This window comes from Melospiza melodia, chromosome 1 (genome assembly GCF_035770615.1).
Source record: "Melospiza melodia melodia isolate bMelMel2 chromosome 1, bMelMel2.pri, whole genome shotgun sequence".
Lineage (NCBI taxonomy): Eukaryota > Metazoa > Chordata > Aves > Passeriformes > Passerellidae > Melospiza > Melospiza melodia.
This window is the reverse complement of record NC_086194.1, coordinates 23,672,396-23,696,209: the sequence shown is the minus strand read 5'-3', so window position 1 is coordinate 23,696,209 and position 23,814 is coordinate 23,672,396.

The window sequence follows — 23,814 nt, the reverse complement described above, 5'->3', positions numbered from 1 at the left end:
CAAAAACGAGTCAAGATGCTGAAAACTGTCATAAATACTGTCTTTTTTAAACCATTATCCCTATGCTTTAACCTATGCCCATTTGTCAGTATCAAAATACCACTTGAGTTCAACAGGAACCAGAATAGCCCATAAAGAAATCTTTATATCTGAATGAAAACACAAACCACTGTGTATTTTCAACTTTAGACCTGTTGCAAGGCCATTGCAGAGTATCTGATAATGGGACTTATGTTTATATAGTCCATTGTTTTTCCTGTGCTGCAAACTTTCCACTCCACAGCCCTGTTTCCTGTTTCCCATTATGGAATTCTCCAAAGGGGGTTTCCTTCTGTTTTTCTTATGGTCAAAAGGAATTTCATAAGTACAAGTCAAGTTTCTTTTCAGTGCTACACGTGCAGAATGGAATCCAAAAGCTCCCAGCGTAATCATCTCCAGCATGTACATAGTTAGTGTTACACATAATCCACATCTGGGTCACAAAATCTCTGAAAGGCTTCCAGGAATATTTAGACAGCCATAATGCAACACGTTACTGTGTAAGGGAGAAATAGAGCTAACCTCAATGTCAAGGTTATGGCTTTTGAGAAACACAGCAGCTCCCCTTCAGAACTTTGTAGCTCACCTTCTGGATCCTGCCTGCCATCAGTTTGAATGCCATTAATATTTTCTTTTCCACTCAAGCCCATAGACACATCTGAAAACAGTTTACATCCCAACTTGCCTTATGCTGTTGATATTTAAGTCTAAACGGCATATAAAACTTGGTGCATATGTAACCCATATATTTTAATATCAGAGACTGTCTTGGCACCTTTTTCTGCTACAATCAGCTCAGAACCCCAGGAGATAAAATATGGTTGGAACTGAACTAGCAGGCAGTCTGCATTACAGTATTCATTTCAGAGTTAAAACACATTTCTAGATTAGATCTGGCCTTGGCACTATGCTGTAGTACTGCCTTGTGTGTAATATAGTATCTATAAACTACTTTTTAACCACTGCTTATGGCAGAGAACTCATGGTGATATAAATGCTATATGAAGCCCTTCAAAATTTTCTCTTTAACTTATTTTACTTCAATAGTGGATTTAGGATAGTGCCTCAAGGAATACAACATCAGGCAATAACTGTAGCCCTTAATGATACTAGATATTATTGTAATGTCTTAACAAAATTTGGGGGGAACTGAGGATGAAAAGGTTTTGGTATATCTTCTCTTCACGGCACTGCGTCTGCTTCACAAATTGTTTGCACCAAGAATTCCTTAATTTTGTTGTTTCAACCCCAAAAAAGGGTCCAAACAGAAATTATTATCCAGATCTATATTAATCTTCTCTGTCTTGCCACTGAATTCAAACTTCCTAGCTGCAAATTTGCCTTCTGAATTGCTTTTAATACAAGGAACTTTATCCCTTTGTTTCTCTGTCCATATATACCCATTGGTGAATAAGAACATTATAGATGCCCCTGTCTGCTCCATACAGATGCTCTTCTGCTGAAAAGATGAGAATTTTTCAGCAAGAGAGGTTTTGCTGTTGACCTGGTTGAGAAGGTGGTCTAAAGGTCCTGTCTAAAGAGCAAATGCCATAATGCTTATCCACTGTCCATCTGTGTACCCCTCTGTACAGAGAAGAAAGATTTGGCCCTTGGAGAGGCCTCTTTCCTCCTACTTTAAAAGAGTCTAAATAAGAATTTGAGATGAGACATTTATGTCGTAAATTGCTGGAGCTGAGAGAGTTGATTTCCCCACACAATTTCTTATATGGAGTCTTCTCTTCTTTTCCCTCTCCTGTGGTGTGCCAAATGGTGCAAATACTTGATGGGGAAAGAGGAAGAAAACACCTTGGCATTTGCTCACTCTCTCTACTCTGAGAAGACACACCACAGTATCAGAGGTAACTCTCTGCTTCTCAGTGCCTTGGACAGGGTAGGGGTGATTTCACTGTTTACTTGTTTATTTTGCTTCTTGTTAAGCTTTGTGTATTGTTAGTGTCCCCAACAGTAACTACTCATCCAGCAGATATACTTTCAGAATTTTTTATTTTCTAAATCTGTTCTTTCCCCCTCCCCCTTTTCTTTGTGTAAAGGATATGTACTGGCTTTGTGAAATCCCTGTAGCAAGTTGTGAATGATGCATGAACTGAAAAATCTTTGCCTGGTACACAGTAGGAATACAGAAAGTGCTGTGCAGTCACTGCTGTGCTATGCTTTTTTTCCCTACATATACAGACACATAGTAGTCATTTCATATTCATTTTGACAAGCCCTTTATGTCCAGACACCATGGGATGGGATGGCTTGTGTACCATTGGCCTACACTGGATTATGTATCAGAGAGGTTTTTATGCATAACTGTTCCCTGAGCTGTGCTTGGAGGAAACTGGTGTCTTCTGCTTTTGCTAATATGCCAGCTTGAATTTGCTCCTCAGTTCATATTTCAGGCAGCAAGTATACCTGGGAAGCATTGCTAAGGTGTCTGTATTTTGCAAATGTGTGCTCAGACAGGGATTTGACTCCTAGACACTGAGCTACAAACCTGAGGACGTGCTCATTTTTTAAATTGGCATGGATCCTGGCTATTCCCTGTTTACAGCCTACTGTGGACTCAGTTTATTTCCTTTGGGCATCCAGTCTATCTTAGCTAATGGAAAGAGTACAGAATATCCAATAGAAATGCAAGTGCAAATCAGAGAGAAGATTTTCCCTTCTATTTTAATGGCTACAAGATTTATACTCCTCTTCAGATACCTACTGCTAACTTAGATTTTTGATTTCCCATGTTGCCATGCCTGAAAGGGACTGCTCTGCACTAGATATTCCTCCAAGATATGTGCCAACAAAGACAATCTTACTTGATTTCCCCTGATTATACAAGGGTGTCTTCCTAGGGTGGGGTGGCTGACTGCTTTTCCTTCTGTGGTCACACAGCACATTATTAGTTGCTCAAACCTGTATTTAGATTCCACTTGAATGAAAAGATTTCATTTTTATGAGCATTGACCAGTGAGACTACAAGTTAATTCTAGCTTTCCCCTAGGAGCAGGTTTCTCATTAATAAGAATGATACTGAAGGCAAAGTAAAGGCTTATTTTATTAAAAGTGGAGACCTTAGGGAGGAAGTAGAGGTTACTGACTAAAGCACCAGAATCCTTGTTTACATTAAATAAATTATATTCCTGCTCTGAGCCTCAGTTTCCTAACTTAAAAATAAGGATAAACCAGAGAGTTTTTAGCTCTGAAGACTGACAGGTGAACAGCACTGGACAAAAAGTACTGATGTGTATAAAGTATGAGTGAGTAAAAGACAAGCAAACAGGTGAGACCACAGAGGGAGAGAAGCAGCAGCTGGGTAGGAGGATACACCCAGATCACCCAAAAACAGGGTATCACAAATACTTATGCCCAAGGGGGCAGGTAGAGAAGGCTTGCAAGGGATGGTGGTGTACAGACACTCCAGCTGCAGGAGTCCTGGAGAAGATGGGTAAATCAGGCACAGGGAATTACTGTCTCAGGAAAGAAGTCAGGAAGAAAAAGGACAGGATTAGCTACAGCTGAGCCCACTGCTTTTCCCTAGGCTTCCCCAGGCTATGGGGTGAGAACTCCAGGCTCCTGAGTAAGGGGGCTGTGCTTCTCCCGCTGACACTGTTGCAAGATGTAAGGAACCTGTTACTGCAATAATTAATTTTTAAAAGTGGTTATCAGCAACTCCTGTTTTGTTATGTCTTTATCTCTAGTTTTCTCAGATAAACCAGACTTTACCATATGTCCCAAATAGTAGACTATTTATGAGGGACGTTTTATGATTGCAAATAAAGAGTATCCTTGGCAACATTTCTTTCCCATTCCTAGCAATCAGTTGCTGAACACTAACCCAGATATATTTGATACTCCCTGCATTCATGCTTGGACAAATGGAGTTGATTCCTGAGCCTGTGAACACATTGGAACTGTTGCCTCATTCACTGCAACCTTGGCAGAAGTAAATTGGACCAAGGTGATGCTCCCGGCCATGCTTTCAGTATAATTTCTTTCTTTTCACTACAGAACCCTGATGTGGTCATGCCCTAACCTTTCTTTGAGTCAGTTCTCCTGCTGGGGGAGTTAAACAGTGAAAAAAGGCTTCTGCACTTGCTTGAATTCGGCAGAGAGCAGCTAATGAGCCCTCCTGATCCGCCGTGCACCGGGTGTGCAGCCACGGCAGCCTCAGCCTTGCCCCAGCCACGGGACTGAGGCAGCCCTGCACCTGCCCCTCCATCCCACTGTGGGGCTGGGATTGAAATAAACACGGGCAGGAGACCTTTCTCCTTTTTAATGCTTTTTTAAAAGTGATCGGCTCAGGTGGAGAGAACCGACGGGTCCACGCTCACACCGCCACTGCTCTCAGGAGTGACTCAGAGGAGGAGCAAAAGTGCAGCTTTGTCCACTGGTCTGTGGGCAGAGCTGGGGGCTCCATCCTCATGGGAGCATCAAGACATCGCTGCTTTTTGGTTCAACATTCGAGGTCCTCTGTCTACCCAACATCTTTTAGGTCAGGGTTGTTAGCATTCAGAAACACATAATCACGAAAATGATTATGTCGGTGCTTTTTATTAAGAGCTCTGGGAATCAGGAGTATTCGACTCAAATCTGACTCCGACCATACATTCGAGATGAATGTGTTTTAAATTCTATCGCTATATAACTTTCATGTTAATTATTAAAACGATATTGTTCTATTGTATACATAGATTTCAGCTAAGCATAGCCCCTCTTAAATTTCCAACATAGTTTCTCATGATTCTTCTTATGATTATATAATAATTGTACTTAATTACTAAAGAATCATCACATCTAAAAATTATATCATTTATCATACTGCTTACGCAGGTGCAGTGATCTGGGAAAACACAAACCTTAACATTTTCAGAGTCTTTATTTAACATTTTCCAGGGCTCTGCTGTCAGGATGAGAGGTAAAAAGGGTCTTAGTGGATACTAGGTTCAGTTTCTCATGTCTAGACATCACTTTGATTCATCAGTTTTGTGTAGGCTCATTGTTTTTAGGGTTTTTTGGCTAGGTTAGGTGAGGGGTTTCTCCTGTTGCATGCTGGATCCAATGTAATTTGCATTTCACTCGATGTCCCCTCTTCTTCACCTTCTGGGTGTCATCCTCCAGGAAGCAGCAGGGTGTCACTCAAAAAAAGGGGGAATTCTGAACCATCAACCACAGGTAGTTAACGAAAATGACAGGTGATTAAAATAACAAACAGTTAGAACTCCACTCTGGCAGCAAGTAACCCAACCTGTTAACTCTGCAACCGTTTAAAAACATGAGCAGCTTTTCTACTCATAACAGGATGGGCAGCCAGGGTTCCCCTGTGCCAGCACTGCCCCACTGCATCAGGCTCTGTTCCCTGCACCTGGGCAAGGGCACCCAGCTGCCTCCCCCGGCAGGCACACATCAGCCTTGACTTCCAGGTGGTTTTGGTGGGTGCCTCAGACCACCCAGGCAATATCTGCTGTGCTGTGGGTGTGTCTGATGCATAATTTTGTGATGATAGTATGGCATAATGAGCATCTTACACGGTTGAGGGTTTTTTCATTGTCCTATGCACATAAAACAGTGTATGATACTCCCTACCAACCAAATGAATGCTCTTTGGTGCAGGAGTAGCCTATAAATTGGTTTGGGGTGCTTGCAGAAAACTGCTGTAAAAATGTTTCTTGGTATTTAGAATGTTCTAGAAACTCATCATTTTTGTTATCAAACTGTGTTGAAATCAATTATGGTATTACAGTCTGCATTTTCTTAATGCCTGTAGGCTTTCTCAACATTCTACTTTTTAAGAGTTTAAACTAATACATCTGAGTCTCGATCACCCAATTTTTATTCATAGACTGAAAGTAAAAAACAAGCTTCCTGTTTTTTTAGTATGTGATCAGTTTTTCAGCTTGAACGAGTGTCTTGCCTAAATCCAAATGCAATAAAAACCTTCTCTGCACCTGTGGAGAAGCTCCAGCTGGCAAAAGCAAACATTTTTTCAGGTGTTCAGTCATCGAAATCTTACTCCTGAGTAGTGGGACTTTCTTAAAATTTCAAGAATAAATATACTTCACCGAAGTATTGTTTTTAATTTAATATTAAATGGTTTGAGGTTATTTCTGTAGTTTTAGGCCTTTTTATATGTTAACTTAATTTCAGAGTTGATTTAAATTATATTAATATTTTAATGAGTCAGTATTAGCAATACCTAAATACAGACCCTAATTATTATTATTAGTCATTATTATTATTATTAGTCATTATTATTTCTGAGTACTAATTTTTGCATGATTTGTCCATAGAAGAAGTTGATTTGAAATTTCCAACCACTGAATCATATTGAGAGAGTAACTGTAATGTCAACTACTATTTTTAATTAAAGAAGATCAAAAACTGTGATTAGCAGATAAACATAATGTGGCCAGAAGCCAGAAATGTGCCCAGTAGACAAATTTTTGGAAGACCTGACATTCTTTATTAAAAATGTCTGGGCCTCCTGCTCCGAATAAGGGTCTGGCCTGTTCACTGCTCCTTGCTGGGTGGGTGCTCTTCTTTCCCAGGTAGGATGGTGTTTTTGTCACGGTTGGAGCACAGTGAACCCAAGAGGGATTTAAAACTATACAGGAATCTGAGGTTGATATAGGGATAGATACCAGGCAATTTAAAGTGTCTGCTTTGAAAGCTGTGCAGTGACCTGTCGTGAGCAATCCTGATCACCTCCTCTTTGCTGTCTGAACCCAACTGCTAACAGCATTTTAGCAGTTTGCTAAAAATCTCCTGTTTGCAGGAAAACCAAACACCTCTCTCTGCAGAGTGAACCTGTGGCACGGTGCTTCCACAAGTTCCACCAGCAGGGACTGGGCAGGGGAGAGCACAGCCCAGGGATGCTCTGAGGATGTGTGCAGGGCTGCTCTGGGGTTACAGGTCCAGCTGCAGTGGGCATTCTGGTGTGCACTGAGCTAATGTGAGCCCCCAGGGTGACAGTGGGCATTCTGGTGTGCACTGAGCTGATGAGGCGCCCCCAGGGTGACAGTGGGCATTCTGGTGTGCACTGAGCTGATGAGGTGCCCTCAGGGTGACAGTGGACATTTTGGTTCCACTGAGCTGATGAGGCGCCCCCAGGGTGACAGTGGGCATTCTGGTGTGCACTGAGCTGATGAGGTGCCCCCAGGGTGACAGTGGGCATTCTGGTTCCACTGAGCTGGTGTGGGGTCCCCAGGGTGACAGTGGGCATTTTGGTTCCACTGAGCTGGTGTGGGGTCCCCAGGGTGACAGTGGGCATTCTAGTTCCACTGAGCTGATGTGGGGCCCCCAGGGTGACAGTGGGCATTCTGGGGTGCAGTGAGCTGATGTGGGGCCCCAGGGTGACAGTGGGCATTCTGGTGTGCACTGAGCTGATGTGGGGCCCCCAGGGTGACAGTGGGCATTTTGGTGTGCACTGAGCTGATGTGGGGCCCCAGGGTGACAGTGGGCATTTTGGTTCCACCGAGCTGATGTGGGCCCCCAGGGTGACAGTGGGCATTCTGGTGTGCACTGAGCTGATGTGGGGCCCCAGGGTGACAGTGGGCATTCTGGTGTGCACTGAGCTGATGTGGGGCCCCAGGGTGACAGTGGGCATTCTGGGGTGCAGTGAGCTGATGTGGGCCCCCAGGGTGACAGTGGGCATTCTGGGGTGCAGTGAGCTGATGTGGGGCCCCAGGTGACTGTGCCCCCCAGGCAGACCCTCAGCAGGCAGAATGGTGCTGCCACAGCGGGACAGGGAGCCCAGCACGCTCCCACTCCTGCGCGCAGCCTGCCTCACACCAGCCCACTGTGATTACTTACAGATATTTACTTTAGCACATGGCATATAGAACATTAAAAGGGGTTTGAAAATCTCTCAGTTTTTCAACTTCTGAAGGATTATTAACTTCAAAGTCTGAAGAAATGTCGGCCTCCTATGCTTGGAAATGCCAGCAGCTTTTGCATATCCCCACCACAGTACCAAGCAACCCCCAGCAGAGAGAAACGATTACTGCCTCCATGGCATAAGGATGGCTTTTGATCTCCTAACATATTGGAAATTACTTAAAGGTAAGCCATCTGCTAGCTGAGGAACAAAAATAGATTACATCACACCCTGCTAGAAAGATTGTGTTAAATCCTGTGTATCAAGGCTTTTAATAATTCTAAATTAAGTCAGTTAATAGGATTAGGTACACATTTTCCTTAGGCTTCTTTCACCAACTATTCACAGAAAAACTTTTTTTTGGTGGAGATCTGTAAAATTCAGGCATGTTTCACTGTGAATAAAAGAGTTCATTCCAGAACAAAGTGTTTCTTTAGATCGTAATTGCTCTCCAAAAACACTTATAGCAGGAGAGCAGGTCAGTGTGCAGGGAGTGGGAGGAACCCAAGCCCTTTATTTTTTGTTAATATAGTAATATTAACTGCAAATGTTGGATTGCTTAGCTAGGCCATTGCAACTACTTACCTAGGATGTAACATGTCCTCAAAAGATTGTTAAAAGTCTTTATTTTTTTCCTTCTTATTTTTTTTTTTCTTTTCCAAAGTGGTTGGCCACCTAAGAAAGGTGATTTAGACCTGTACTGTTTACACTTAGAAGAAACTTTGACTAGTAGTCCTTCTAACTAGGAGACCATAAACTTTGTTATTTTGTCTTTGACACTGTCTGGGCAAAGATGCTCAGATGACAATTCTTTCACTGCTACATCCTTCTGCTCCTTGCCAATCTATGAATCATGGACTACAGTAGCTGAAAATTATATCCAAGTATTTGGGTTTAATAGGACTTGGTGGACTCTCCCCTTAATCTGTGAAATTATTTTCTAAGTTTATTCATAGTTTTGTGTTATGTAACATGCTTTGGTAATGAGATTCATAATTAAGGTTTGTGTTGCAACTACTTCCTTTTGTTAAAAACTTTTGACCTTATAATTTTATAAGGGGACCATGTACTAACTGTTTTCTCACCAGAATTAAACCATTTGGAATCACGTTTGGATGCAAGACAATTTGGTCATCTACTATTTAGAACTTGCTTTTTATGCTTGTTGCCATTATCTCTTGTGAATTAATCAGAGGCTAAGTTTTACTATATCCTTATCAAAAACACATGAAATGAAAATGATTTGTATTTTCTATTCTTTTATGTGGTCTAGGGTTTATTATTGAAGACTTTTATTATGACAGAAGTCATTATCATTAAGAAATCCTGCTTAGTCAACAAATATTCATGGCCTTACAAGGATCAGCAGCTAACAACTGTGGTAAGTGGTACCTTCCTCTAAGGGTAATTTATTTCATATCAAAGCAAACCATCCCCCCATAAAATAAGGCTACAAGAATCTGGAAAACATAAGTCAGAGCCAAACCCTGACTGTATGGTTTCTGAGCAATGTGACAAGTGAAAATATAAAGGAATTGTGGTCCCATGCCATAAAAACTTCTGGGCAGAAATCTGGGGAGTTCTGTTATTTCAGACACAGTTACAGTCACTGGGATCACTCTTGTGCTCAAAATTAAGTGCATATTTCTTTTCTATATATGAACTCTAGAAGGGATTACTTGTGCTAGATCAAAGTTTGGAAAACAATGGCTCCAACTAGCTGGTTATGGTTTTACACTGATTAGCACAGAATAAATAATTTCCATTTCTAATGGTAAATACACCATTATGTGTATGGTAGGACAAAAGCAAAGGACAGTATTGGCAGGTATGGAATTATATTAAACAATTTAAAAAATCCTCCCTCAACCTCTGTATTCTGGCAGTTAAGTATTTCTGGAAGTTTGGCTCAGTAGAATTGGGGAGGATGATGGGACAGGGAAAGTGAAGCATCTTATACTTCATTAAAATGGAAAGTGAAACAAAACAGAACATTACAGATATTTGAAGGTGAGATATCCAGGATAATATCTTATATTGCCTAGGAAAATATCTGGTTCTCTTTGCAACAAGCAGAACACATGATTCTGGATTTTGCTGATGTTGGACTTGCATGCAGAAGACACCACACAAGCATTTATTGCATAGCTGAATGTTCCATCTATATGCAAACTAAGTAATGTAGCGAGAGCTGAGGAGCAAACTTTACTGCAGCTCATCCAATCTTGTTAATCTTGGCCTTCAGACACCCTTTTGTCTCATTGAAGAGTCCTTTCAGTCTTTGCCTTTTCCACTGTGAAATTGCCAACATTATTTCTGAAAAGCTGAAAAGGAGAACTGACTTAGGAGCTACTGTGCAAACAGTAATTCTCACAACTTCCATCCACCAGCTTCCTACATCAAGGAGAGGTTTAGAGTCCTCAAACCCCTAGTTTACAAACCATCCACTTCAGAACATATATCAACACTAAATAATTTAAAATATAAGTATGACCTTACTACTTCAGATCAAATGTCAGTGTAGCTCTGTTTTCTGCATCCAGCAGTGGATGTACACTTGTGTCCCTGTACAACAAGAACATCACAAGTCTGTATGGTACTTTGCATTAGGCCCCACATTCAGCTTTTAGGTATTTTCAGCTCCATCTGCCTGCATTGCACACCCACTAGGTCTGACACTGGAAGAGTCTGTGGGGAAACATCCTCTATCTAGCTCTAGATGCCAGATCTAACATTTTCAGGCTTCATCACCAAGAACCTGTTTAGATACACTGAAACCATTTTGGGACAAAGAGATCAAAATTTGTAGAGTTTTAGGACATTGGTAAATCGTGGTTTTATATAGTGGCATAGAGATGTTCTTGTCTTGCTCCTTTCAAAAAGATTCTTAATGTCTGAATTGCTTTTCTGACCACTAATTCATATTTACATGACACTTTCTTAGTTACCCACCTCCATACCCAGATCTTGTTCCTGAGTGGTGAGATCATCTCAGAGCCCACCATTTTCTAGATGAAGTTAGAATTTTCTCATGCCCATCACTATACATTTATTAACAGTGAATTTCTTTTACCATTTTATTGCCCACTTGCTCAGTGAGTCCTTTACATTTGGGCTTTGTCCTTTGATATTCAGGGTAACTAAGCATAATTAGCAAACTTGACTTTAGTACTCATTCCTTTTGAAAAACATTTTAAATATATCAAACAGTCCCTGCAGAATTCTTCTGGTGAGTTCATTTCAACGTGAAACTAAACATTTACTCCTAACCTCTGTTTTCTGTCTTTCATTCAGATATTCATCTAAACAAAAAATTCCCCTTTAAACATCCCCCAGATGTTTAGTTTTCTTAAAAGCTAAATCTTTACTGAGGGATTTTGCAAAAAGCTTTTTGGAAATCCAAGTAGATTGGGCCTAGCAGGTCACCCTTATCTACATGTTTTTTTATTTTTTAAAGAATTCTACATTTATAAAGCAATACTTCCACAGACAAAGACATGGAGTAGTTCCAGATGTGCATTATTTCTATTCTTATTAAACATGCTACTGATGTACCCTCTATAGATGTCAATCTTGCAGGCCTGCAGTTCCTCAGATCTTCCCTGGAATAACTTCTAAAAACTGACACCCCATTTGTCTCTCTTCAGTTCTGCTGCTAAGGCAATTTCAGGCAAGAAATTACACACCCTTGCTAATATAGTCCCACTGTTGCATCCTTGCATTGTCCTAGAACAACAACCTGAATAACATCTGCTCTTGGCAGTTTTTCTTACTGTTCAACTGACCATTTGTTCCTTATCCTTTTTTGCAGAAATTTCAATTTCAAGGAGATGCTCTACTCATCCCCCCAGAAAATCCCCAAGCCAAATCCAAACAAGCAACAAAAAAACAATAACCCAAACCCCAAAAAACAAAAAAACCAACAACAACAAAAAAATCCTTCCAGAGTGTAAAAGTCCTTAGTTTCTTCCATAGTGAACATTGATGCAAACAATTAATTTACCTTTTCTGAACTGATTTTTTCCTCCTGTATCAGGATCAACTAGTAGTCCTACAGAGTTTCAGAAAGTCCTACTCTTTAAAACACATTTTAATTGTTGTGCTGACCCTACTGCATTTTTATATTCAAAATTCCAGAATTTATTATTGTATTTTCTTACTACAGATATGATTTCAGTTTTTTGAAGAAGGATGGCCTCGTGCCATACAAAGGAGAGATTATCTAGCTATGCTAATTGATACACTGTATGGAATTAGGCACTATCAGATAATTCTTACACAAAGTGGTTTTGCACAGAGAACAACTGAAGGAATAATTCAGGTCTGTATCCATGCCCTAATCAAAAGTCAGCCTATTTTTGGACAATATCCCTTTCATCTCTTCTCATTGAAGATGTTCCTTTTCTCAAAGCTTTTTAAAAGTGTTGCCTAGGTGACAGAACATTTATTTTGGAAGGGAGGTTTGGTGTTTGGTCTCATCACCTGCATCTCCCTCTGTTACAGTTCCATGACAACTCAGTAACACACATGTGGCTGTCAGGACAGCAGCAGCACTCAGCTGTGAATGCTCAAACAATGAGTGCTGCAGGCTGCAGAGCCACACTGACCATCCTTATAGCTCAAAGAATCAACACAAAGAAGAACTTTGACAAAAAAAGGGATGTGTTTTTGCTTTTTGCTCATTCCTCAAGACACTGTAACCTGATCTTTAGGGAGCGCATTGGAAGGTATGGATCCAAACACACCATGACCATGGTGAGGATTCTGCCAGAACTCAGTGGATTTTTAGCTTGAAACTGGATTGAGCAGAATCAGAAGACAGAAGGAGATACTGAAATAATATTTTGTCCAGACACCAATCTTTAGGGACATAGAGGATAGATCTGGGTCCTCTGACAGAAGCAGTATAAATGCAGGCCTTCAGAAGGTTGTTCAGGGTCTAAGGCTCTGCTGCAGAGTCTGGCCAGCCTTGGTGTGCTGCCTCCTGGGTCTGGCAACCTTCTCTGAGGTACCGAGGGGAGAATTGGACCTCTCATTCAAAACTCCAAATTCTGTTATTTGTGTGTCTTTGAATTTAGTTCAAAGGGTTGATTCAGCAAAGAGATTTATATTACTGACTACTACTTAGGCACCTGAATCCAATGTTCATATTTTACTGAGACTCTCAAAACTCCCACTGAATTGCTGCCTATCATTTTAACTCATCTTTGTTCTTGAGTTTTACATCACCTAAACTTAAACATTTGCAATGTAGATGCTTGCATCTGAATTAGTCATTCTCAGTTCCTCTTAAGCTCAGCAGAGAGAAGAGAGAGTTTCTGGGGAATGATTCATCTGACCCACTTTAGAGGTCTACAGCACATCCCATGGACTGCACAGCCAGCCCACGGTGACAGCTCAGATGTGTCTGCCAGCACAGTAGGTGATTGCATTTAGACAGATGAATTGAAACCCTGGTGCCAGAGGTGCTGGGGATCATTTGTACACTCTGTACAGCCCCAGACCACCTGTGCATAGCAAATGGGAGCTATTTTAAACCTCAAAGGACAATTGCACTGCAGGCTGATAGAAGCTAAGAGTGAGCTGTGGGGGCTGACAGACAGGGAATAAACAAGTGGCTCTGTGTGGTTTGTAGACAGGGTGGCCAAAGGCACCCTGTGCTTGAGCTGCACAGAGCCCTCCTCACCTCCATGCCTGACCATGCTGGCATTGCACACAATCTCCTGTGCCCAAAAGGTGCCAGCACAACTGTCTCCATTTGCACAGTGCTCTTCTTGGACAGCCTCAACAGAAATGTATACCTGAAGTTTCAGGATGCCTAAAATTCAAGCACTAAGATTTTCATGTCTCACTAGCCGTAGGTATGCCAATTTCAGTATAAAATATTCCTGTGGCTTTAATCTCTAAGTGTGGGAACTTAATGTTGAATTAATGCTAATTAGACCTCATAGCTTATAGTGAGTCTATTATTTCTTTCTTATGGGAGAAAACGATGGTGGATATGCTTTCAACAATAGGTTCTGGAATACTCTGACTTCAGTGTGAACTGTGGCAAGGCAAAAAGGAACTGGGTGTCCTAAAGGACTGGGTGTCCTAAAAACTGGTTGGAAGTTGGGCTTACAACACTAAGATATGCAAAGGAAATTTGCTGCTTAAGAAATAACTGGAGTGGTCAAAGTGATCTGCAGAATTAAAACACAGCAGCACAATTAAGCCGACACCTGGAGTAGCTGGCTAGATAGAATGCAGTAGCCTACTTACAGCTCATCATTAAAGAGTGATAAGGAAGCAATTTTTATTTGACCACCAGAAAACACTCAAAATTTAAACTACTTTTAACTGAAATAAGCTCAAAGTCACTTGTTGAACTGTTATTTATCAGATATTTTTTGCGCTCAAGTGAATGGCTTCAATTTACAACCAAATTATTAGAAAACCAAGGAATTATAGAAGTGAAAACTTGCCGTCTTAACTGGAGAAAACATGAACACTGACACTCAACCTGGTCTCAAAGTACATGAAAAATGTTTCTATCCTACATCTCCTACACATGGAAGCTTGAAGTGGACATCTGAAATTATTCTTATCCTTGTTGTATTTGACAAGCTCAAACAAGGTGACGGCAGACTGCTCAGGCCACATTCACTACAGAAGGGAAAGATTCCCAATAGTGGTTTATGAGAGAAAAGGCTGTTATACTTTATTTGTCATTTGTCCTAGTTCTTCACTGAGAGAAGGAATGTATTTTTAACATAAATGATATTAATTGTATATATCTACAACTCTCTCTAGTGACAAATAACTCATAAAAACTTGTAGCTCAGAATGTTTAGTGGCTGTCTGTTACTCTTTAAGTAATGAAAATTATTTGATCTGCTTGTTTTAATCCACTTACTTCATAAATCTTGGTAACTGTGGCCAAACATGCTCTACAGACTCATTACACACTCAGTACTCCCAGTGATGTCAACAGAGAGTGTGACAAAACAGTCACAATAAGATTTGGTCTACAACCAACAAATATTGCTGTGTGTATAACTATTCATCACAGTTAATTTTTTTCTTCTGCCACAAGCTATCCATGTAGTGCAGAGCCTTGGTTGTAGCCTGTGTTCCACATTTCACAGCAGGATCTGTGGCCCAACTTACAAGGCCCTGGCACCTGGAAGTGGCACTGATCTTTGGAAGAACGAAAGGTTTCTATAAAGTGCATTCTCACCTGACCTGGAAACCACAGTGGCATTAGTTATGCTTTTGTAATTGACAGCATTTATGTTAGTCACAGATTTAGCTTCATTTCTTCATGTCCTGACAGAAATTTATTAAATACGGCCTCTGAAAAATTTAACCAAAACTTTAAGTACTTGGTAGCATTGTTGACTTTTAAAAAACTTCTCTATATGATTCAGTGTCAATATATATTCCTATAACATCAATTAACGTCAGCACCTCCAAGTGTCCCTCCAGAAGATTTGGCCAAACTGCCAGGCACTTGAATGGAAGGTGGATCACTGCATCCCAAGTCATGGATATTGCACAGCTTTTCCATGGATGTGTCAGTGCTACCCCTATTTAGATTCATTTGCTTCAGGCTGCTTTTATTTTTTTGCCCCAGGACAAAACCACATGCAAACTGCTGAAGCTCCCATGCCTTTTGACCTTGCCAAGCTTTGTTAGAGCATCTTATCTTTGCACAATACCCACAAGAATGGGTAGGACACTGGAATCAGTGTACCAGAAACTCAGTGCAGTTTTGAGTCACAGCACCATAGGCTAAGAAGATGTGACATATATTTCCATATCAAAACAAGAAAAACCTTTCTTTCCCCTCTTCACTGATGCATAACATCCCAAAAGGCAAGAATGGCCTTCAGCTAACACAGATCAATTTTCTTTCAGCTTCAATCACCATTTAATTACTGTTGACTTCTTTAACCTTTTTCTCTTCCTTTATGGATTAGATTCCTTTATACTCTGTTGCCATTTGCTTTCTCTGTGACATAATCAAACTTAAAATGGTATGATAAAATTTCACATTTTTCTTCTTCCTTCCTACCATTTATGTTCAATTTACTTCAAAAGCCATTTACTGAGGAGAAAAGTATTTTTAATGAATTGACTTTTAACTTTATCACTCCAGTATCTAGATGTCATTTGCTTTAAGCAAGTAATTGTTCAGATGACTGGATGGCATGTTGGATAAAAGCATTAGCTTCTCAGTTCTTAATATTTCAGGAGAAAAACACCCACATGGCAGTATATTTTGAATCCAATGTGTTTTGTTGACTCAGCTTCATCTTCAGCAAATATTTCACATTTCACTAACTCAGAGTCCACATAAAAATAGTTCAGTTAGCACTTTCTATCAGAAGGAAACCATTTCTCAGTAGATCAGAAGAGGAATGATTTTCCTCCTAGTGGCTGTAAAACAAGCAGAGATCCTCCCAGCCAAATCAGGGTATTCATTCCTTGGCACATTTTCATTCTGCTGGATCAGAGGCCTGTATGTCTGTGTCACTGTGCATGAACTGGTGCAATTCAGGACAGATTAGAGCCCCATGCATCTTTTAAACTGATGGCTTTGAAACACCTTTAATTGCATGTGCAACGAGCACAGTCTGTTTTCTAGAACACAATTGGTTTAGTACTCAGAGTAACCCCGTCTTGCATTGATGCAAAGCCCTAGCATCCTCTTTAGCAGGGGCACCAAGCAGTTAGGCGCTGAGTTGTGGAGCAGAATGATTTCTTATTTGTTGAATTGTAGAGGTCAAAGGAAAGAGTGGTCCTGCAATTACTACCATACACAGTGCAACTGCCTGTGAATGCTACTGTAGACTTTATTTTCTTTTTGAAAACATGTGCCCTTGAAGTTCTAATTGACTTGGAACAATTGAGTTACAAGAACAACAGACCAGGAGATTTTGGAGAAGTGAGGATGCTCTGAGGTATGTGTCATTATTGGCAGTGATTTTGATCCTTATGCATCCTTTAGACACCACAATTAACAGCTTTACTAAAATAGCTTTATCTCATGGGATCTTAGCACTGATGTCCATTCAAGCTATTTCTTTGGTTTTGCTACATCTCAGGTTGCTGTAAATAGGTATGTCTTCTTATACATCCAACCATAAAGAATGAGGTCAATTCTTGAGGGCAAAAAGGACATAGAAAAGTACCAATTCTTGCTAAATTGATAATACATACTACTTGTCTTTTTTAGAATAATAGCTGAGTTATTAATTAATTATATTTTTAATTTAGTTATATATTTCTGCTCAACAGGCTGTAATTAATTCACAGGAAAAATACAGTTTAATTTTTGATTTTTTGATTCATTTACAGTAAAATGATAAAATTTTTGAAAATAATTGTACTAAAGGGAGAGACTGGAGAATAAAAATAAAACACATAAAATACAGATGAAAATATGTGAAGTATAATCCTTTTGGGCCACATAGTCTCTTGAGCCCACCATAGGCTTGTTTTGTGTTGCTGTGTGCTCATCCACTCTGGACGCTGCTCTACTGTGTGCCAAGATGTGCACATATGTATTTAGAGCAGATGATGTAGCTTTCTGATCATTTAGATTAGGGATGAGCTTACTCTGCAGCACTACCTCATTTAATAACTGGAATAACCTTTAATTGTGTTCTGGGTGGTTTTAATTACATTACATGTTATATTAAGCTGATAGTTTTTTAATACATGTCTGTGGGCATTAGACATTAAGACAAAATGCACATATCTGAGTTTAAAAACATAAAAAAAAAAAAACCTGCCTGCAATACTTCCAGACATGATAGATCTGCCTTTGAAAAAGCCATCAATTTTAACTAAAACTGTTGGAATTTTTTGGGCTGGCTTATAAAATTCAAACCTTTCTGCAGTGAGTCATTTATTTATATAACTTGGTCATACTATCCACAGCTATAAAAAATGAAGTAAATCAGATCTTCTGCCATTCCATTTCACTCCTTCTTGTCATACATATTTCAGCACAACTGAAAGGAACATCTTTTGTTTATATATTTCAGAAATAATTCTAAAGAGCAGTTTCTTAAAGTGGCATTAGAAAATGTTGACTAAGTTGCTATCAATCTTAAAGGATTTTGTCCTCAAAGGTTTTGGTTTTAATCTACAATGTAATGTACAATGTAATGTAATACACTACTCTGATGCATCTGCCCAGAGTCAATAATCAATTACCCTAAATTAACAGATTCTCTTGAGATTTCAGCTAAAATGTTTTTACAGTGTTTGAAAATAACTTTATTCTTAAAAATATGTGTGAAACTTTCCAAAATGAAGATTTTAAAAGGAATTACAAAATCAAAGCTCAAAAACTTGGGAAAAAGTCAGGAATGAGCTAAAGCAAAGGTCTGGATCTGCCTGTGTTTATATAGCTCATAAAATGAGCAAAAGTTCAGAAAAACATGACTAATGTCAAAGATTTATAAAAAGTTTTATATGCCAATTAAGTCCTTGCATGATGCATTTAATTGTCTGGTACAGACCAGGCAGTTATTACGGTGCAATCAGACAGCAAATGTAATTTATATCCCAGCTATTAATATTTACCATGTAAATGACCTAAAAGGATTTAATCTGAAGCACACAATACTTATTTCTGATTTTCAACATTCACTTTATCCAAGCAGGATCTGAAAATTCCATGTGAATTCAAAATCTAACCTTTTATAGTGAGGGAAAATATATATGTATACCCTGATAGCTGAAGATTTGGGGGGAAATATTGGCAATGGGACAAATTCTGGGGCTTCTCAGTGTGTATTTTATCTTTCTTTTTATAGAAGTAGTTCTATCCGGGAAAGACCCCTGTAGGAAGTAGACTTCCCATTGGAAGAAGGAAAGTGGAAAGTGACGGTGAATGCTCCTTGGGAAGAGGGAATTTAATACTTGTTTGTGACACTCGTGAGCCAAGGGCTGCGCTTGTTTGTCACTGCCATGAACACACAAGGCCTTCAGCTCCCACTCCTTGTGCTTTGCACCAGGGGAGGACAGAAGGGGCAGAGCTTCCTCCTGTCAGACTCCTGAGGAGCAGGGCCTGGTGCCACCTCCTGTGGCACAAACACAGTCCCTGCTCCCAGGCAGAGACAGCACCGCTGTAACCACGCAGGGTCACACCCAACACTGGTGCAGGGAAAAGCTGGAGTTGGCCCATGGCTCTGAACCAGGTTAAATTCACAGAAGACTTACAGTGGAATTTTGCAGTGTGTATGTTCTGCTTTTCAGGGCTTTCAAAAGAGCAGCTGAAAGCCATAATGTTGAAGCCTTTTGCCACTGTCTTCTCTGGCCATGTACCTTCCTGTATATTACCTTTATTTTGTATACTTGCCCATTAAAACATGTTGGTGAGCTAAATTCAGTCCAGACAGTTCAAGGAAAACTCAAACTCAGGATATGAAAAAAACAGAAGATGAAAAGGGGACTAGCTTATGACTTCATCAAATCAACCTTGGAAATTGTCACCTATTGTTAATTTCTACTTTGAACATGAAGTTTAGTTCACTGTTTTTCATCGCCTCCATTTAAAACTCTATTGTTTTGGAACTGGACAGTTTCATTTTTCTAGTCACTAACAAAATTACTTAAATTGAAAGAGAACTGGTATTATTTATATTAGTTTGAAAGTAATTCATAACTGCAGGAATTAAAAAATGCAAAAATAAAAATCAAAGTTGAAAAATAAAGCGGAAAATTTTCTTTTGGTATTTTATTATCAAGATAGCAGAGATCACTCAGGAAAGATCATATTCTTTATAAATACCGTGGATTTCTAAATTATTTTTGGCTCTTACTCAAGGTACAAGAAAAAATTCTTGTCCTACTGAAACCACGGCATACTAAGTATTATCAAGTGAAAACTAGCAAACATTTCCCCAAAATACAAGCTCAGTAACTTGCAGATAATATTGATTCTTATGAACCAAGCGATTACCTGCTAGAAGTACTGTTCTTCTGCCTCACTGCTTCCAAGAAATTTCTTTCTCCTGTTGGACTATTTAGACTCCTAGACAATATTTGTGGGATTATGAGTGCATTATTTACAGTCTACTGTCCTAACACAAAACTTTCACTGAAAAAATCAAATGTTCATTTTCATGCTCTTTAGCATCACCTGAACCAAACACAATCTCATCTTGCAGATTTCTCCAGCCCATTCTAATGCTGCCTTTCTTTCTAAATACTCCTTAAGCTTTTAAAAAAGCAATCAAATATACAATCAAAATGTCTTCCTTTTCTCTGTTGTGATTTTTAATGCTGACATCCATGCACTTTGATATTCCTCTGCTTTAGTGAAAGATAATGAAAACTAAGCTATCATACTTCCATGGTCACTTTCATACTTTCATGATCATGATCCTCTTGTGCTCCTTGCTGGGATATTGGTGGAGAGGTGCCTTTGCAAATCTATATTCCATAATTTGAATTCACCTTTATGTGTCATTGATAAAATATAATGCACTCCAGTTTGGGATGCTATGTTTTAGCATAGGTTACATGATGTATACATAACAGTGTTTTCAGTGAGTAGGGGAGCTCCAGGTAACAACACCTTACTAATCTCTTTTAATGCTACATACTAATTGAGATGAAAACCAGCACATTCTTCATGAAAAAAGAAATAGCAGATCTCCACTCAAAGAAAGGGATTGGGGGGGTGGGAGAACAGGGTGAACAGGAGGGAGAACATACAAAAAGACACCTGTTCTCATTAATTCAATGAATACTGTCAGCAGAGTGCTGCTACAAAGAAGGATAAAACCCATAATGACTACTCTTCAAACTACATTCATGAGGGGAAAAAGGGAAGAAATAATGCAATTCTAGTTAGATGCAGCACAAGGTCTTGGAAGTTGGTGCGCTCACAGACGAGAGCTGATGAACCGCACGGAGCATGAATGCAGAGATGTAATCAGACATGCTTGTGTCACCAAGTTCATGCTTTGCATGGAATCTATTTTCAGTAGTGCCTAAGGATCAAATTTTCCCAAGTACAGGATGATGATACACTGGGCTTTTCTTGTAGCAGAAAATTGAACAGTTCTTTCCTTTGTCTACTCAGCATGAACAAAATGCAGGGATCTTCTCTCATCATGTAGGAAACATCCATAGCTCTGCACGGCAGAGCAGTTCCAGCTAATGGGCTGCATATTGGACAGAAATCTGTAGCCATTTTATTAATGGATTACTGCTAGGAGAGCTTACCAACTGTCATGGTTTTTTTCCAACTTTGAAGCATATGACTCACAAAAGGAGGATATAAATATTTTTGAGGCATGACATGAAGTTAGAGAAGAAAGCAAAATACTGAAATAATAAGTCTCTTAACAGTATACAGAAGAGGCATTACATGAACCTTTTTGTACATGCAAAAAAAGGTAGCTTATCCACAGACTATAATTGTCCATAAAAACCCCATAAAGTCTGTGCATATGAAGACAGAAACTATTGTCCTGTTAATACAAATTTAACTTAAGAGACTGCTGGAGTTTCTGCTTGAGCTGACTAGGAAGGAACAAATTCCAAATCCAAGGAGTTCAGTACTTAAGGATCCACATGAGATTTCAGATGGGTCAGCCAAAAATATTGTGTTGAGACTTTTGTGGTCTCCACTTGGCATTCCTGACACCTTCCCATCCTCTGCCAGAATGGAGTCCCTGCATGTCACACAAAAAACACAGTCACAGTCCAAGTGTTTCAATATGACAAAGATATATTTCTTCACTCAAATAGAAAGATGGAAGTTTATTTTGTTTGCATGTTATTTAAGACTAGATGGGAAAAGGATAATATTTACAGCTGGGCTTCAAAAGCACACTTGCCAAGTAAGGCAGAACTGGTTTTTGACAGATTAGAATGGATGAGGGCTTATATGTAATCTGTCATTTATTTGTACAAATCCATATTTAGCCTGTAAATAGATACTTGTTGCTGGACTCTGTTTCTGTAGTTGGTCAAACCCAAACCCTAATATGCATTGTGCCAAAAAAATGCCCCCAAATCTGCATTCCATTTCTAAAGTTCAAACCTATTTCTAAATAAAAATGGCAGTTTCCCAAGAATGTGACTCCCAGTAATGATCATGGTTGTGCTGGCATCCAGAGTAATACCCACATTTATTTTTCTCTCTCTGTGTGCACACATATTCTTCTCACAGACTTATTTCTGATGATTAAAAATATTTATTCTATTTCTAAGATTTAATCATTACTTCTAACTGAACATTAGTGGGATTAAGCATGATTCAATAGGATGTGCAAAGATCAACCAATAAGGAGAATTTGATAGAATCATAGAATCATAAAATATTTTGGGTTGGAAGGGATATTCAAGACCATCTAGTTCCAGAGCCCCTGCCATGGGCAGGGATACCTTCAACTAGACTAGAGCTCCATCCAGCCTGGCCTTGAACACTCCAGGGATGGAGCATTCACAACCTCCCTGAGCAAACTGTTCCAGTGCCTCACCACCCTCTTGGTAAGGCATTTCTTTTCCTAATATTGAACCTAAACTTGCTCTCTTCCAATTTGAACCCATTCCCCCTTGTCCTGTCACTAAATGTCCTTGTAAATAGTCTTGCCTCATCTTTCCTGTAAGTTTCCTTCAGTGCTGGATGGCTGCAATTAGGTCATCCCTAATCCATGTCTCTTCCAGGCTGAGCAATCCTAACTTTCTCAGCATTTCCTCTTATGAGAGGTGTTTCCATCCCTCTGATCAACCTGATGGCCCTGCTATGCACTCACTCCATGTCCTCCATGTCCTTCCTGTGCTGGACCCCAGGGCTGGGTGCAGAGTTCCAGGTGGGGTCTCTGTCCCCAGAGCAGAGCAGAGGCACAAAACCTCCCTGCCCTGCTGCCCAGGCTGCTCTGGGTGCAGCCCAGGGCACGTTTGGCTCTCTGGGCTGTGAGTGCCCATGGCTGGGTCATGTCCAGCCTCTCACCCAGCAGCACCCCCAGGTCCCTCTGGGCAGGGCTGCTCTCAATCCCTTCATCCTCCAGCTTTTATTCATTTCTGTATATGGATTCAGTATCCAATATATTCTTCTTTAAATTTCAGTTAGAGAAAAGACAAGAGGAACCTGTGGTTTCCACTCTTAAAAATGTATCTGTTAACAGTTATTCTGGTGTTCATACTGTACTTACTTTGTTAGCATTGCCTGTTGCTTTTAAATGATGTTTAAATGTGTGGCCTATAGCAGATGTTATGTTGAGACATTGGACACAAGCAAGTTTCAGGGACTTGAACAACACACAGGTCTGTGAGATCTGATCCCTTGAAGTTTCCAAATATCCAGCTAGTCACTGTCGAATGAGATTAACTCAGACTTTGGAGGTCTAACAGCTTATGTCTAAAGTCAGTGAAGAAGGCACAAAAAAGAGCGATTACCCCCTTTTCCAATAAACACTCACATAGTTGGGATGAATGATCTTCTATGGGTGCACATTATGCTAGGTTAATTATAGTGTTGGGTTTTTTTTAATGAGGTAATATTAGACATATGAAGTCTGATTAGGTTTGGCTTATCCTCAGACAAAACCAAAACTCAAAATGAAGTTGGACAGTTCAGGGTTAGAGCTCTGCATCCAAAGAATTCTAAGTGCATCACACAAGAAGTAGCTGTGATTTTGAACTACCATCTTCAAAATACCACATGTGACACAGGGAAGATATATTCTTCACCTGACTTCTTCCTTAATCATGTTCTCTGACAAATTAGGTAATATTTATCTGTAAATAAAGCTACCGAAGTACAAAAAATTATCTGGAGGTGCTGCTGAGATGTAGGTAGGCATGTGATGGAGTGGGAGCAAGGCAGGTTAGTGAAAGAGATCTTAGGGTGTCTTGCCTCATTCAGGAGCAAAACACACAATTGAGCT